General features: G+C 37.5%; 1 protein-coding gene and 1 pseudogene across 1 annotated transcript in view; both read left to right on the top strand.

The window, feature by feature from the left end:
• LOC100752198 (protein YIPF7) overlaps window positions 1-16,607 on the top strand; it is a 36,808-nt gene that overhangs the window by 3,223 nt on the left and 16,978 nt on the right. The window lies entirely within an intron of this gene.
• On the top strand, window positions 5,930-5,998 carry LOC113831870 (annotated as a pseudogene).

Here is a 16,607-nt window from a genome sequence, read left to right as displayed (position 1 = left end):
GACACGATGCCACAGTTGGGCATTGTGCTGCCTTGATGTTTCTTCTGCCAAACAACTTAATCCATTACATTTAGATTCAGCCTCTAGCCCACTTGTGCATGGGGTCCTTATTTCCTTCTGAAACTTTGTGAACATAATCTTCATTATCTTTATGTCAGACTTCTAGCTTTCCTCACCAACATCAGAATGACCCATTAGGAGATGATTACAACATTCCAGGATCTTTCTTGCTTTTGGCATAAAACTTTTCTGCATTCCTCTTACAAACCAGTTTTAAATGGTTTAAGAGTCATGTGGTCAGCTTTATGACAGCAGGAACACAGTTTTTGGGACCATTTTTCCCATTAGTTACCTTTATTGCTGTGGACAGAGGACCTTTGGTCACATTTTGTCCAAAGCCAGGAAATAAAAGATGAATCCTGATACTCAGATCTCTTCATCTTTCTATGCCTTTTATTTTATCCTGTGATCCTATTCCAGGGGATTCAGGGTTTGTCTTCCTTTGTCATTCAAATTTTGTAAACATCCTCACAGACATGTTCAGGTATGTGTTTTCTAGTGGATTCCAAACCCAGTCAACTTGACAATAAATATTCTCTCTCACACACACATACACACACACACACTGCATCTTTAGATAGAGTCACATTCTTAGGTACTGAACATTCAGGTTTCAACTTATGAATCTTAGAATGAGAAACACAGTTCAGCCTGGACTGAATGATGAGGACATCATAATACTTCACAAAGTCTAAATTCTGTATCAAGATTATTGACATTGTGGAACATTTTTAGCTCTAGTAATGCCATGAAATCATGTTTGCAATTGTCATTTACAAACATTTATGCAATTTTATAGAACACCCATGCAATGTTGAAAGAATGTAGCATTGCTGTTATGAAGCTAAAATGTTGCCCTCTTGTATCTACATTGCAAACTACAGCCTAAAATTTACTATTTTAAAATTCTTCTAATAATACTTTAAAACATTTTTTCAAAATTTTAACATAAATTGAGGGCTCTAAAGTACTTTTATGCCATAAAGAGACAGTGCTTTGGAAAGAGGAACAGAAAACTGGCATGAGATATATGTGGAAAGAATAGACAGAGCCAGTCCATGAATGGCTTTGAAAATAGGCTTACTAGTTAGTATTTCACCATTATCCCATGCAGAAGCAACTGAAAGGAAGAATACTAACCATTTTTATTAAATTAATTTTATGCATGTGCATACAATATTCATGTGCTTGTGGAGACAATGTTTGGGTTTTAAACACTTGCTCCATGTCTTGTGACATCTCAGATATCATCTTCAGGAGATACCCACTTATTTTGAGGAAGAATCTCTCACTGACCTAGAGATCATCAATTGGCTCAGATTGATTGGCCAGTGATTACCAAGGGCTGCTTGTCTCTACCATCCCAGTGCATGGATTACATGTGGACACCTCCACACCTGGCTTTTATATATGGGTTTGGGGTCTCAATCTAGGGACATTGTGATTGCAAAACAAGTGCTTTACTTTCTGAGCTACTTTTCAGATCCTTATTTATGAGTGGATTGACTTTTTTCTGTCTGGCATCCCAGATTAAAGTCTTTGACGTGTAAAAATGAAGTGACACCCATGTGCTTTTTCTTTGCCCTGTGGATCAGAAATGCTCAACACGGCCAAGGCAGTGCCCAGAGAGCAGTAACTCTATTCTTTTGTTGCTCATTTGTTGAGAAATACACTTCTTTTGTTGCTATTGTAATTGATGGTTTTTGAGGTGTGTGTCACACAGTAACCCTTCTGGCTTCAAAGACTTGGCAATTCTCTCCTCAGCCTCAGAACTGCTGAGATTAAAGCTGTGAGCTAACATGCTTAGCTTGAGGGTAACTCTTTTCATAAACACAAGCACTTAAGTTATGATCTCATGAAGCAATGCCAGAAAACAACTGTGTTTCATACAAGAATTACACCTTTTTTGATGAAAATAGATTCTTCTCTCATACAATACATCCCAACAAGTTTCCTTCCTCTCATCCCCTTCCACTCCCCCTACCTGCCCTCTTCCTCAGATCCAGTTCTTCTTCTGAAAAGTGCAGACCCTCAAGAGACAACAGCCAAACAGGGCAAAAGCTAACAAGACAAGACAAAAGCCCTTATATTGAGACTGGACAAGTCAATCCAATAAAAGTCTGAGATATACCCACTCCCCATGTTAGGTGTCCCATAAGAAGACTAAGTTAACAGTGATAACATATACACAGAGAACTGGGGCAGAGCCCTTCAGCCCCAATGCTTGCTGCTTCAGTCCCTGTGAGCCCATGTGAGCCTGCTTATATGGGTGATTTGGTGGACTATGTACTCCTGGTATCCTCCACCCTCTTAGTCCTACTGTCTTTCCTCCCCCACTTCCACGGGGCTACCTGATCTCGAAGGAGAGGGACCCAATGGAGATCTACAATTTAGACTCTTATCTATGAACAAATGATGTTTGAATGTGGGTCTCTGTACCCACTCCCATCTGCTGCAGGAAGACTTTCTGATGATGACTGGATAAGAAACCAATCTATGAGTATAGCAGAATGTCATTAAGAATCATTTCATTGATTTTTTGGGGGGGCAGTCATGTTTGGTTCTATCCTAGATCTTTTGACTATCCAGTTTCTGGTTCCTGGCCATCCAAGCAGAGTTGTCACTATGGGCTCTCTTTTGTGGTGTGGACCTCAAATTTAACAAAACATTGGTTGGCCACTCCCACAAGTTCTGTGTCCCTATTGCCCCAGAGCATCTTGCAGGCAGGACAGATTGTAGGTAGTGGATGGTTTTGTGGCAGGGTTGTTGTCCAGATTTCTCTTTTCGTAGCCTCCAGAGTACCGGCTCATGCCAGAGAGAATAGAATGTAAAGGTGAAGGCTCTTAAGAGAAGTGATTTTATGCAATTTTATTTACCTTTAAAAAGTTACTGTAAATGTTGGAATTGTGCCTCAGTTGTGGAGCACTTGAGTAACATACAGGAGGCCCTAAGATTGATGACCCATTCGAAGTAAAACTCAAAGAAAGAAAATAACCTTTAGTTCTTACTTCTTACTTTGCTTTTTAATTCTTTCACTTATTTTATTCTTTCAAGTACATAATTATTTATATAATTCTGGTTAATTTTCCTTCCCTGATTCCTCTGATTTGTCATTAAACACCTCACATCAGTATTCATTTATTTAAAAGCAAGTAACCTCAGGACAGTCTTTTCCCAGTGTGTTTATTTCTCTGTGACAGATGTAAAACTTTTATTTATTTTTGCTCCTAAGGAAGGGAATTGCCACATCTTGAGTAAAGAACATGAGAAATAAACACTGAATTTTAAAGCTGTTCTAGGTACATGAGGAAAACAACTGTCAAAAATGCATTGAAAATTTCTTGCAAAGGGACTCTTCAGATAAGAGAAAATTTAAGTTTTCACGAAAAGGTGTTAGCATATTTTTTAATTTATTGTATTTGGTATATTGAGATAGTCCTCAAATAGCCTTCCATTATAGGTCTCTTTTATAATTTCTGCTGTGGCCATATTAGCAATGCAGTGATTTTTAGATCTCATTGTTTACAGTATTTCAGTAGTTATAGAAGGTGTGTTTTAAGGTCCTATAGTTCAAATTTATCATTGTTTTGATGGGGGGAAATATAGCACCAAGGGGATAAGTTAATTTCCTAAGGTCACACAGGAACAGTGAGGAGAGCTCATGGCAGAAGGAAAATGTCATCTTGCATGTTTCTAGAAATCAATGATTTGGGAACCTCTGGGACAAAACATTGTTTGTCAGCATTGAGAACTTGAGGAAGAGGAAAGCCAAGGGAACCTCTGTATTACATAAGTAATGAATAGGGCAATGCATGGAATCTCTCCCATCCCTGTTCTGAGAACTGATGATTTGGAGAGAAAACATGAATAGGGGAATAAATGGAATCTCTCCCTTCTTTCTTCTGAGAACAGAGGATTTTGAGAGAAAACATATGATCATCATACATCAAAGAAAAGGGCATAGTGGTTATTGGTTTGGCTTGCCAAGTAAACTCTAAGGCTTTTCCAGAAACTGGGAGTTATATAATTTTAACATGATACTTTTAAGGATGTTTTTGCACAATTAACTATTAAAATTAAATCAGTTGATAGACTTATATAATATTTAAATGATTAAATTCCTGAGAGGATTATTATATTACTTATTGCATTTCTTTGTGACACACACTTGTTAATTATATGTTTCTCTGTGTTAGGAAAAGACAGAGATTTCTGAGTTCCCTGTCCATGCACATTATTTTGAGGGCCTTTGGGGCCAACAATTCCGAGGGAGGTATCCCACCCATTTGTCTACTGGGAATTAAAAAAGATTACTTTCCCCTCTTTGGTTCAATGGCAGCTAAGAAATAGTCTACTGGTATATAAATGGATATCACGTAGAATTTTCAAAAAGGTACCTTCACATAGCCAGAATGTAGCACAAATGTAGGTGGTATTTTTAGAGATATGGAGTAATGAATGGAAATTGGGACCTGAATCTTAGACTACAAATCTACAGATAAGCACTATCCAATTGGAGGTGGATTAAATATTGTCATTTGCTTCAACAATCTTCCAACCTGTGGATTATGATACCTTCCATTGAATCTGTACTGTCCTTAGCTACTTGCCTAATAATTAAGTGCAGTGGAAGTAATGCAGCCAAGTTTTTATTTTAATTTTTTAATTATTTTACATACCAACCACAGTTCCCCCTCTCTCCCCTCCTCCTTTTCCTTACAACTCCCCTGCACCTCATATTTACTCCTCAGAGAGGTTAAGGCCTCCCATGGGGAGTCAACTAAACCTGGCACATGCAGTTGAGGCAGGACCAAGTCCATCCCCCCCCCCCCCCCCCCCCCTGCATCAAGGCTGAGTAAGTTATCTCACCGTAGGGAATGGCCTGTAAAAGGCTAATTCATGCAACAGCGATAAATCCTGGTCCCATTACCAGGTGTCCTACAAACAGACCAAGGCATACAACTGTCGCCCACATTCATAGGGCCTAGTTCGCTCCCATGCAGGTTCCCCAACTGACAGTCCAGGGTCCATGAGCTCCCACTAACTCAGGTCAGGGGTCTCTGTGGGGTTTCCCTATCATGATCTTGATCACCCGCCCTTGCTCATATAATCCCTCCTCCCTCCCTTCAACTGGATTCCAGGAGCTTGGCCCAGTGCTTCACTGTGGATCTCTGCATCTGTTTCCATCACTTGATGGACGTTCGATGATGACAATTAGAGTAGGTACTAATCTAACTACAGGTAACTACTAAACACAGGTACCCTCTCAAATATTGCCAGGAGTCTTAGCTGGGGTCATCCTTGTGGAATTCCTGGGAATTTCCCTAGCACTGGATTTCTTCCTAAACCCATAATGGCAGTCATGCTTTTAATGCACACTAATAAATCATTTAATGTTTGCTTGGGTTACTTGGAGCACTTGATTGGAAAAGTAACTCCCATTTAATAAGACTTCCAATATTGAGCTTGTGATGATGGAAGAGCCTATGTAGAGGGTCCCCAGTGGAGACAGCAAAAAGACAAAGATATGCCATGGTTGTTTAAGTCTCGAGTGTTGTCGTTTTTTGTGGGGCCTACCACCCAGCACCCAAAATAAACACACAACTGGAAGCTTATTAATGCCTGGCCTTAACTTGGCTTGTTTCTAGCCAGTTTTTGTTAACGTAAATTATCCTGTCTGTCTTTTGCCTCTGGGCTTTTCCTGTTGTCTTACTATTGTAAATCTTACTCTTATTTTGTGGATTGCTGTGGGCTGGATGTCTGGGTGGCTGGGGCTGGCCCCTGAAGACCTACTCTCTGTTTTCTTGCTGCTCTTTAATCTTCCTTTCTCCTTGTATTTATACTCTCTGCCTACTAGCCCTGCCTGTCCTTGCAGAGAAGATTAGCATGGTCCCTGTGCAAGGATGGCACACAAATTCGTGAAGCGTTCCATATTTTTAAGAAATATAAATAAAATACTTCAAAGTCCTTATAACTCTGTACAAAAGGCAGAATTGTATACCCTTCTCATTGTACTTAAGGATTTTACAGAACCTCTCAATACAGTCGCCAAATCTCAGTATTCAGAGAGAGCCATCTTACACATAGAAACTGCTGAGTTTATTCCTGATAATACAGAATTAACTTCATTGTTTATACAATTATAAGAAACAACAAGGAATATGACTCATCCTATATATGTAACACTCATCAGATACCATACAGGTCTGCCAGATCCTCTAGCACAAGGCAATGATGAAATTGATCTTTTATTAATAGGAAGTGTGCTGGAGCCACCAGAATTTCATTAAAAAAAAACATGTGAAAATCAAAGGTTTAAAAAGGATTTTTCCATCACTTGGCAACAAAAAAATAGTAAAAATATATCCTACTTGTTCCTTCTATAACCAAACTCCTTTACCAGCAGGTAGTAACCCTAAAGGTATACATAGAAATGAAATCTGGCAAATGGATGTGTTTCACTTTGCAGAATTTGGAAAATTAAAATATGTGTACAATACAATAGACACACTTTCAGGGTTTCAATGGGCCACTCCTCTGAGCTCTGAAAACGCTGATTCTGTTTTTACACACCTATTAGAGATAATGGCTATAATGCGTATAGCTGCACAAATAAAAACTGACTATGCCCCAGCATATGTCACCACCAAACTGAAAACGTTTTTTTAAATATTATAACATAAAGCATATAACTGATATACCACACAAACAATCCTACAGTACAAGCAGTGGTTGAGAGATCTAATTGCACTTTAATGGAAATGCTCTATAAACAGGCAGGGCAAACAAAGACCCCCCAAACACAGATTACATGATGCTTTACTAACATAAAACTGTTCTTAATGCTAATAAGAAAGGAAAACAGCCTCAGAAAGACACTAGACAATAGAAAACATCTTCTGAACTAAACCAGCCAGTGCACTTCAAGGATGAATTGACCTCAGTATGGAAACCAGGATATGTGTTATGTTGAGGTAGGGGTTTCACCTTTGTTTCTACAAGAGAAGAAAAGCTTTGGATACAATCAAAATGGATTAAGATCCAGTACCAACAGGAGAAACCTCTTGATGGGGATAAATGGTAGGTCATCCACCAAGATATATCCCACGAGTTGTATGGAGTCCTCACAAAGGTAGGGGGAATGTTTTGTTCTTGTCTTTACAGGAAAAACCATTGCCAAAAAGCAAAAAAATGTCAAACATGTAGATGTCTAAAGAAGAGAGAATAGCTATCCACAAAGAACCATCATACAAAGAAAAATCTGATGTATGGTAAAATGTTTATACTAAACTTTTGTCTTTTGTTTCCCTGTTTCTCAACACTATCATAGTCCCTATTCATGTAAAAATCAAACCTGGCTTTGAAGTTGGACTTGGTCCTCCTTCTCCAAATTCAAAATGTTGTTTAAATAAAATTCAGAGTTTCTGTCTCATATCAAAAGGCTGTTGGTGTAAGACAGAAGAAAACAAAATGTAGGACTATTGTCTTAACTCTGTATTCTCTCAAATCCTAATTTTCCTCATTCTTAATTCCATCCTTATTGTTACCTTTCCCTGTATGTTTACTTATGGAAGTTAAACTTTCTGTGCTGTTATTAATGCTTAAGTCCTCCACAGCAAACAAAAATTTTCTAACAGCAATCTTTGAACTCTCCAGAAAGAAGATGGGGCCCCACTTCATCGATTCCACTTGATTCAACTTGATGCCTCTGAACTAACAAACACCACCCTAAAACCAGTTTGGGACTATAAGGCTTGAAACAACTCCAGACTAACTAGCTGAAACAGTACACCTTCTTATTACACTCTGGCCAGAGTTTCAGATAAGAACTTCAGTCAAGCATTTCCTGCTACACAGAGACGAGCTACAAATATTACAGCTAGTCCTCCAGCTATTTTTTTTTCCTACAGGATCCCATGGAGTTCATTGTCCCATTTCAGCAGGAAGTAATCCAAAGAAAGCAATACCCCTTCCACTACTGTTGGCTTTAAGGAACAGTATTCACTACCATAGGGTTGACTTTAGTTGTTTAGGGTTGAGTATGGAAGGTGGTGCTCAGACTCAGGTATCTCTTCCAGATAATTTTAAGGGTATGGATGGGAAAGGTATGGTTAGGATGGGATACAGGTAGATTAACATATTTTCTAGTGAACTAGCTTTAGTAACTGTTAGCTATAGATAAATTCTTAGATTATTGTATGTTGACTGTTTAGGGTCTTCTTTCTGTTTATGATGTTTTGCACACAAATATAAAACTATCTTGATGTATATACATTTTGTATACTGATACAACTTAGGATATTTTATCATATTGCCCTTTACAGTTCTTCCTCTAGTTAACACATTTCAGTTCTATCTTTGTTATTGAGAATTATATATATGTACATAGTTACGTATTTTGAAATCATTGTCCTGGTTAAATTATTTTGGGAAGCTTCAGCCATTGTACAACTATGTTTCTGAGAATTACAGACTATTATCACCAATGTTTCTTATCTATGAGATTAGTCAGACATAGATATTTGATCTTCAAATACTTCATAGACCTGCAGAATATGGTATTTAAATATTTTAATATTAGTACTCCATTGACATGAGACACAGTTGCTCCTGACAGCACCGAGCTTTCCTGATAAAATGTTGGGCATTGTTGACACTCCTTCTGGAGTCCATTCTCTCCTCAGCTAATGACCTCTTGGGCAAAGAACTTCCCCCTATCTTGACTGATGACTTTGGACATTCTGTCCTTCTGTGTTTGCAGGAGATAAACTTAGAAGATTGCTGAACCTTGCCAAGTCAGAGTAAGACAGCCTTTCTTATCTTTCTCCTTCTGTGTTGGTCAGTCAGTTACTCTACACCTTAGCCAAAGCTGGTTGTCCCTATGATGCTGTTGAGACTTTGGGTGACTGTCCAGATAGCCTGCTGTTTCTGTCTTTGCTGCACCTTTTGAAAGTTGCTTGCCTGCACTTTCTGCCTACCCTACTATTGTTATCCTCCTTCTCAGGTCTTTGATGAGGTGAAGATTAGACTGTCAAAATTATTGTTCTCTTTTCCTAGGTAGAAATATTAGATACAAGACAAACTTTCCAGGTTAGGATAACTCTATAGCAATCTCTGTTATGGCTTTACCTTAGTACTGAATATGTAGTTCTTGCCACTTTCTCTAGTTGTGTCACTGGCAATAGGTCCTAAGTGTGTTTGTTCTTATTTTTCCTTCTCCAATAGCATACTTGATAGTTGCTATCTTTGTATATAGTTTCTTATCAAGCCTAAATATTTTTTCTTTAATCTAAGGGGAGAATTGTAGTGAGACAGCCACCCCACCCACAACTGTAGCACTGACCACACACATTTGGGCATGGTTACAGGTGAGGATGTGATGGAGGAGAGGACTAGATCTGGGTTCCCAGACCTGAGAGCCTTCTGGCTTCTGGTCAGAATATAGAGAACAGCCTAGGTGGATCCTTGGAGCTGGAATCTGCAGCAGTCACCCGCGTCTTGTGTAAGTGCATTTTCCCCAAATTAAACTTCACTTAACCTGTACTGAGTCTAGTGAATCTTGATTCCCACGCAATAATTGGCTGCTCAGCTCTTTATTAGGACCACTAAGTGTTTTAGACGGCACAGTAACACAGCTTCATAGAGTTAAACAAATGCAGCATAAACAAAAGTCACACACCTGAAAATAATATTCTATTATTTATTTATTATTATTATTTATTATTTATTTATTCTATTATTTATTTATCTCTGTTGAGGCCATAGCCATCAGGGAACAGAACAATATCCCCCCTTTTTGAAAATAGGTTTTTTTTCTCATACAGTATGTCATGATTATAGATTCCCCTCCCCCTACTCCTCTCAGTTCCTCCCCACCTCTCCTCCCATCTAGACTCCCTTACTGTCTTTCAATAGAAAAGAACAGGCTTCTAAAAGGTAACAAAACAAAATATAATATGATAAAACAAACACAATCACATTGAAGTTGCATATCACAAACCAACCGAAGGAAAGGAACCCAAGAGCAGGCACAAGATTCAGAGACCCACTAGTTCACTCAAGGGGGCAGGGGAGTCCCATAAAAACACTCACCTGAAAGCCCTGATGTATACACAGAGGGCCTAGTGCAGACCTGTGCAGGCCCTATTCTTGCTGCTTCAGTCCCTATGAGTTCATATAAGTTCTGATCAGTTGATCTAGAGAGCGTTTGTTTGCCTGGTATCCTCATAATCTATGGCTCTTAAATTCTGCCTTCTCTTCTGCAGGGTTCTGATATCTGAGGGGAGGGATTTGATGGGGACGTGCCATTTGGACCTAAGTTCCAAGCGCTCTCTCTCTTTCTCTCTCTCTCTCTCTCTCTCTCTCTCTCTCTCTCTCTCTCTCTCTCTCTCCCTCCCTCCATCTGTCTCTTTCTCTCTCCCTTCATCCTCATTCTCTGTCTGTCTGTCTGTCTGTCTGTCTGTCTGTCTGTCTGTCTGTCTATCTGTCTCTCCTTAGTGCCTGTCTGTGGGTCTCTTTATTTGTTTCCATCTACTGCAGGAGCAAGCTTCTCTGATATTTAACTACTATATTTTAAATGGTTTGTAATAATATCAATTAAAATTGATATTAAATTAAATTAAAATTATCAATTAACACGAAGTTTCATCAATTTACATATTTGTTCTGAGTGTGCAGAATCCCTTTAATTATCAGTCATTTAATTGAATATGATATGTCTGCATAACTGTCCATAACTGTGAGGTACAAAGAGTGCTTTGTTGCAGTTACAGATGTTTCACAGCTTAGTGTCTCTTCAGTACTTGATAGTTCACATAAAAGATGCAAAGATATTACAGATGCCCCCACCACATCCTCTTACAACTCATTTTCCTCCTCCTCCTCTTTTTCTTTCCTCCCTCTCCCCCTCCTCTTCCTCCTCCTCCTCCTCCTCCTCCTCCTCCTCCTCCTCCTCCACATTGTGTCTGATTAGTACACCCAGTATTCACATGGGTGTAGGGCAATCCACTGGAGTAGGGGCAACATATCTTGGATGACATTTATGAAGAAAACTGACTTTCCTTTCCAAAAGGACAAAGTAGACATTGTCTATATGCTTTGTGTACATATATGAAATTAGCAAAGACTATTAAAACACATGAAAATGCCATTTGAAAAAGTGGCATCATTAAAAAAAAATACAAGGGGAACTATGTTCTTAATCTTAAAGGCTGAGGGTTTGTTTTTTAGTCATCTGTAATAAAAATGAAATCAGATAAATATAAATTATAGATAGAAATTCTTAGTGTTGATTTACACTGAAGCTAGCAACCAGAGAGAGGCCATTTCTGGTTTTAGTAAGTGTAGCAGCACAGGTTGTATTTTAGTTTGCCTGTGTTGGGCTTCATTACTTCCCACCATTGTACAGCTTATTGTCTCTGTTTCATAGTGTTGAATAATCACAAATAGAATAATAAGAGAAGGTAATGGCTTCAATCAGTCAGATAGTAGTAGAAACAAATGGAATTAATGAGAGATAAGAGCTTAGAATCAGAGTTAACAGAGCTTCCTGAAAATTAGATTATTTTTAACATTTGTGTCAATGATTACAGTTTGGTAACATTTCTTAATATGGGATCATTTCTTAAGATAATGAGAGGCCAAAAAGAAATAATTTTGGATTAACTTGTGTGTGAAATATGTATCAGGTAGATTATCTGGAACTGAGAAGAAAGGCCCATGTATATAAATATATATTTTACACAGCCATGAGAGTAAGATCAAACAAAGGAAAAAAACTAGTGAAAGAAAATAGTAAAGGAAATGGGTTGTGAAAAGGGGGAAAGGAAGGGGTTGAAAAAAGATCATGTTCTCATCAGATGAGAATTTTGTTCAGATTCATTTTTGGTCATTAGAATGAAGAAATGGTTATTTAAATAGATAAACTAGAATCATCAGTGATGATGACTCTGTGACTATATTTGTGATTGATCTAAACTCTGTCCTTTAAGACACACTAAAGCAATCAGATGATTTGTTAATGGGGAAAAACATTTAAATTCATTTTGTACATGTAAAGCATTACATTTATAAGAGTAGCTTTAAAGTACTCTAGCATCTGTATTAATGATCCGTTAATGCACTTCTCAGGAAATTGAAGTCATTTGGTCTTCAATGTTTCATGGCTTACAGTACACTTGAGGCTTCGATTAATTTCATTTTTATATACTGTTTTTGGTTGATGTATTTTTGTAATTCATTTAATCAAACAAGGCTTTCATGAAGGAAAATGTGTTTTAAAATATATAGTCACAAAAGTTTTACATTTATCTAAGTGGCATAAAATTTAAAATATCTTTGGTAAATTTTCCAGTTAATTTACACGTCAGAAAAAAAATGTTCCTTTGTTTCCTATTTCCTGCTGTTAAGGAAAGACCTACATTCTTTCAGAAGAAACTTGAGTGCTAGTTACCCTGACTTGATCAGTGCAAATTATATGTGTGTGTTTACCAGACTGGACCCCATTAATGAATAAAGCTAAAATGTTATTAAAAATAAGATAATAGAATAAAAGAATATTGAATGGGGATGAGAAATGATGACCTCATTGTGGCTCCTATGCATAAATTTGACCTTTTCTCATAGCTATACTATGAACACAAAAAAAATTCTCCCAATTCTAGAAATCATCTTCAAAGTCTGTTCTTGTCTAATACAAACTAAACCTATTGTTTGACCAAAATAAATAATTCATGTTTATAAAACTTCCATCATGAAAGTTATTATTTTGTACAATGTACTTGTTCACTCCTCTCTATTTTCATGGGTGTCCCTCATCATTTTCCTCATCTGAACCTTTAGTGACACTCCTGCTCTAGCCATGAGCCTTCAATTCATCCTTTAGCTGTCATTACCTTGGTGGCAGCTGTGCCCCTGCTGCTTTACCCTTTTAAGTCATTTGCATCTCATACTGTGTCACTGCAATGGCCTCCACTTAGCTAGTGTCTCTTTCCAATTTCTGCATAAAGCTGATCACATCTTTTTATTTCTTAAAACCCCAAATAATGCCTCATTTTAATTACAACAATAGATGGATCACTTGCCATGACCTACAACTCTTTTGTGATCTGGTCTACATCTCAGGATTCTCTCCTGAAACCTCCCCCTAGTTCAAAGTTACTACTCAGATTGGCTTTATGTTTAAAGCCAAAATTGCCAAGCTCCTTGACAACGTATAGCCTTTTCTCATAATGCACTTCATACAGCCTCCTGAGGGCCCAATTTCCCATTAAACAATTTGTGTTCAGTTGACGCTTTTCACAGATCATCAAGATCCTCTTCCTTCACTACTCTTCATTTTACATACTTAATTTCTAACATTATCCTGGATTGCTGTAAGCCTTGCTCCAGATGGGTTTGTGGACCTGGGATAAATGTGTGGAGTTGGCACTATGAAGCAATTGTGACTACCTATTTTTGTTCAGGCAAGTGGCCCTGGATATTCTGTGCTGTCTTTATTACAGTTCCAATAATTTGTAAGAACACCAGTTTTGCCCTCAGCTTTTACTTCCTAAGTTTCTGAAAATAGCTACAATAATCACCAATTTGTTCCCTGTTTCTTTCTCCTTCTGTCTACCAGCTCCCCCACCAGTATCCATTACCATATATATGAATATGTAAGGAATCCCAGAAAAAAGACTCAGAAGAAAGTATGCCATAGGGTAAATGGCCCCCAAATCATCTGGTGCAGGAAGAATGGAGACTACTATCTAAAATGGCTTACCTGGGCCAGAGCTACAGTAAAGTTTCTTGGTAGTGACTCAATGATACAACACAGAGAGCCAACTGTATGCCTTCCAAGTGCAAAGATGAGTTAAAAAGCCATCAGTGTCTGGGATTGGCTTAAAATGGGACAGAATGCACTCTGCATATGAAAACCCTGAATCAGGGTGAGAAGGTAGCACATGGCTAAAAAGTGCTTGCTGCATCAGCACAGGGACCTAAGTTTGGATACGTGGTACCTATGTAAAAAGCCCAGCTTGATGGCACACCTCTAATCCCAGAACTAAAACAAGGAGACACAGCAGGATCCTGGGGGCTTGTTGGCCTGCCAGCCTAGACAATCAGCTAGCCAGGTTCAGTAAATTCTGACTCATAAAAAATCATGGAGAATGATGAAAGAAGACACCTGGGGTCAACTGCTGGCCACATATGACATTCCACACATACACACAACACACATGCCAAAACAAACATACAAAAACTAGATTGGACTAAAATATCTTAATCACCTGTAAAACTTAATAGCAGGTAAAGTCAAGGTCAGGTCATAATTGTCTCCCTAAAAATGCTCAAATTCAGGTAAACTGAACTCATCTCATTTTATTTGTGTGCTGAGATCTTGTTAAGATCAAGTACTATATATTTATTTTTATCACAGATTATCAGTAAATCCTAGTAGGCTGAAAAGCAGAGTAGAAGAAGATAAATCAAAGCCCTTGCTTTTCCCACCTTACTTCCAATATATATTCTTGTTGCAAACTTTAGTAGACATGCACACAAGGATACTGGGTTTATTTCTCCACATTATCAGATTTATGTCTGTTGTGTTTTCAAACCATAAAAAGTGTTATAAGATACTGCATTTGGTTGTTGGCAGCCTTGCTTTCTTGGCTGTGTCACTGTCCACTGTGTCAGAGTACAAATTTAGAAACTTTTATGCATAGTCAGTGTGTCATCTTCACCCACTGATTTGTTTACACTTCCCAAGTACAGCTACATTTGTTGGAGGATCTTTCCTCATAGAATACATAAAGGCAGGTATGTGTCTGGCCTATCTAATCCTTTTTAAACACTTAGTATTTAAATAAAATGTGAAAGGGGATTATGTAAGAACACAAATAGCTGTTGCATAAAGAAAGCTTGGCATGTTACTGAAACTTAGTGTATTCTCAAGAGAAATCCCTCTCTATATTTCATAGTAATGTATTTTGGGGGGGCCGAGAAACTTACAATATTAAGTTTTAGTATTTATTTTATATTTAATTTATATTATAGTTTGTTAAAAGACTCATTACTAAGTCTTGATTTTAGTTTTTATAACTCATAGCTACTTTATGCACATCTCTAGTGAAACGTCCTTATTTATAAAAGTAGCTTTTTGAATTGCTACATCCACCTTTAGCAAAGCTCTTTATATTTTATTGAATTGATGTATTTAGCAATTGTGAGTTGAATATTTCTGATTAATGGAGCTTTCAGAGTTAAGGCTGATTTTTATGAATTTAAAATTTAAAATTCATTGTTGGCAGTATTCCACAGATGACTGTAATTATATGGATTACTCCCCATAGTTTCTAAATTCACTCTTTTAAAATAAAAATGGCTGTCAAAAACACAAGATTAAAAATCCAAAATTTTCTGCTCTCTTTTGGAATTTTTATCCAAATAGTGATCTTGCCTTTCTAATATCTTCTTCTGTCATCTCTTTATCTCATTTTGTTGTTTTTCCATCTGGTGTTTCTGGCTTTAGTACGAGTCAAGGTCATGTACTCTGAATTACCAAAAGTGACTAGAAACTAAGTAGTGAAAGGACTGTGTCCTTAGCCTAGTAATACAGAGTCTTTTCCTCTCTGACTCATCCAGAAACCATGGGTAACATCCTGGGCAAAAGGAAGAAAATGTTCCAGATTGTTAATAGGAATTCTCAAGTAGAATTATGAAACATTTTGTAAAGGTTTATTTTTTGTTTAGATGAGTTAAGAAGATGTTTAGTAAAATTTATGTCTCTGGGAAAATTAAAAAAAAATATTAGTAGTATCAGCCGTTACTTTTTGCCTTCTTTGTGATGTGTGTGTGTGTGTGTGTGTGTGTGTGTGTGTGTGTGTGTGTGTGTATATATAGTATGTGTGTACATGTCTGTGTATTTGTGCATCATTACTTAAGTGAGAAACTTGCATTGCTTAGGATAATTTTGTAAATATGTACCACAGCAAGTTTAAAACATTCCTCTAAACTGCTAAGAATGAGGTACATGGGAGAAGAATGTTGATGGTTTCTTTTAGAAAAAAAATTGCAGTCAACTTGCAGTCACAATGCAAAATGTGAAAACTTAATAAAGTAGCTGAAGATGACAGGTTCTGTAAGTGACTTTCCAGCATATATGCCCTGCTTTTCCCCTAATAGTTAATTTATTATTCCAAATAATATCTCATTTGATAGGAAGATAACTATAACCACACCATCAGTTAATCTTTGTATATAGTTCAAAAAGTTTAGTTGGCTAGTGAGCTAAGCAAAGAACAAACTCTTATTTTTTCAGGATGTCAAACCTCAGAGAGTATGACATGGACTTTTACCAATCTAATTATATCATTGATAATCAGGAGCAGAGCTGTAATGACTCTAATGCTTATGGAAATCTTTATGGATCAAGAGAGTGAGTATTTTACAGTGAGTAAACATACTGCTGTTTTTAGAAATGTCAGTCTTCAGTCAGTCAATTTCTGATACATAGTTTCTATTGAGGGAAGACGAAGTTACTGAGCAGTTGTCAATGACGTATCCCC

This window comes from Cricetulus griseus (genome assembly GCF_003668045.3).
Source record: "Cricetulus griseus strain 17A/GY chromosome 1 unlocalized genomic scaffold, alternate assembly CriGri-PICRH-1.0 chr1_1, whole genome shotgun sequence".
Lineage (NCBI taxonomy): Eukaryota > Metazoa > Chordata > Mammalia > Rodentia > Cricetidae > Cricetulus > Cricetulus griseus.
Note: the sequence above shows the minus strand (reverse complement) of the source record. Positions and strands in the feature narration are given on the sequence as shown.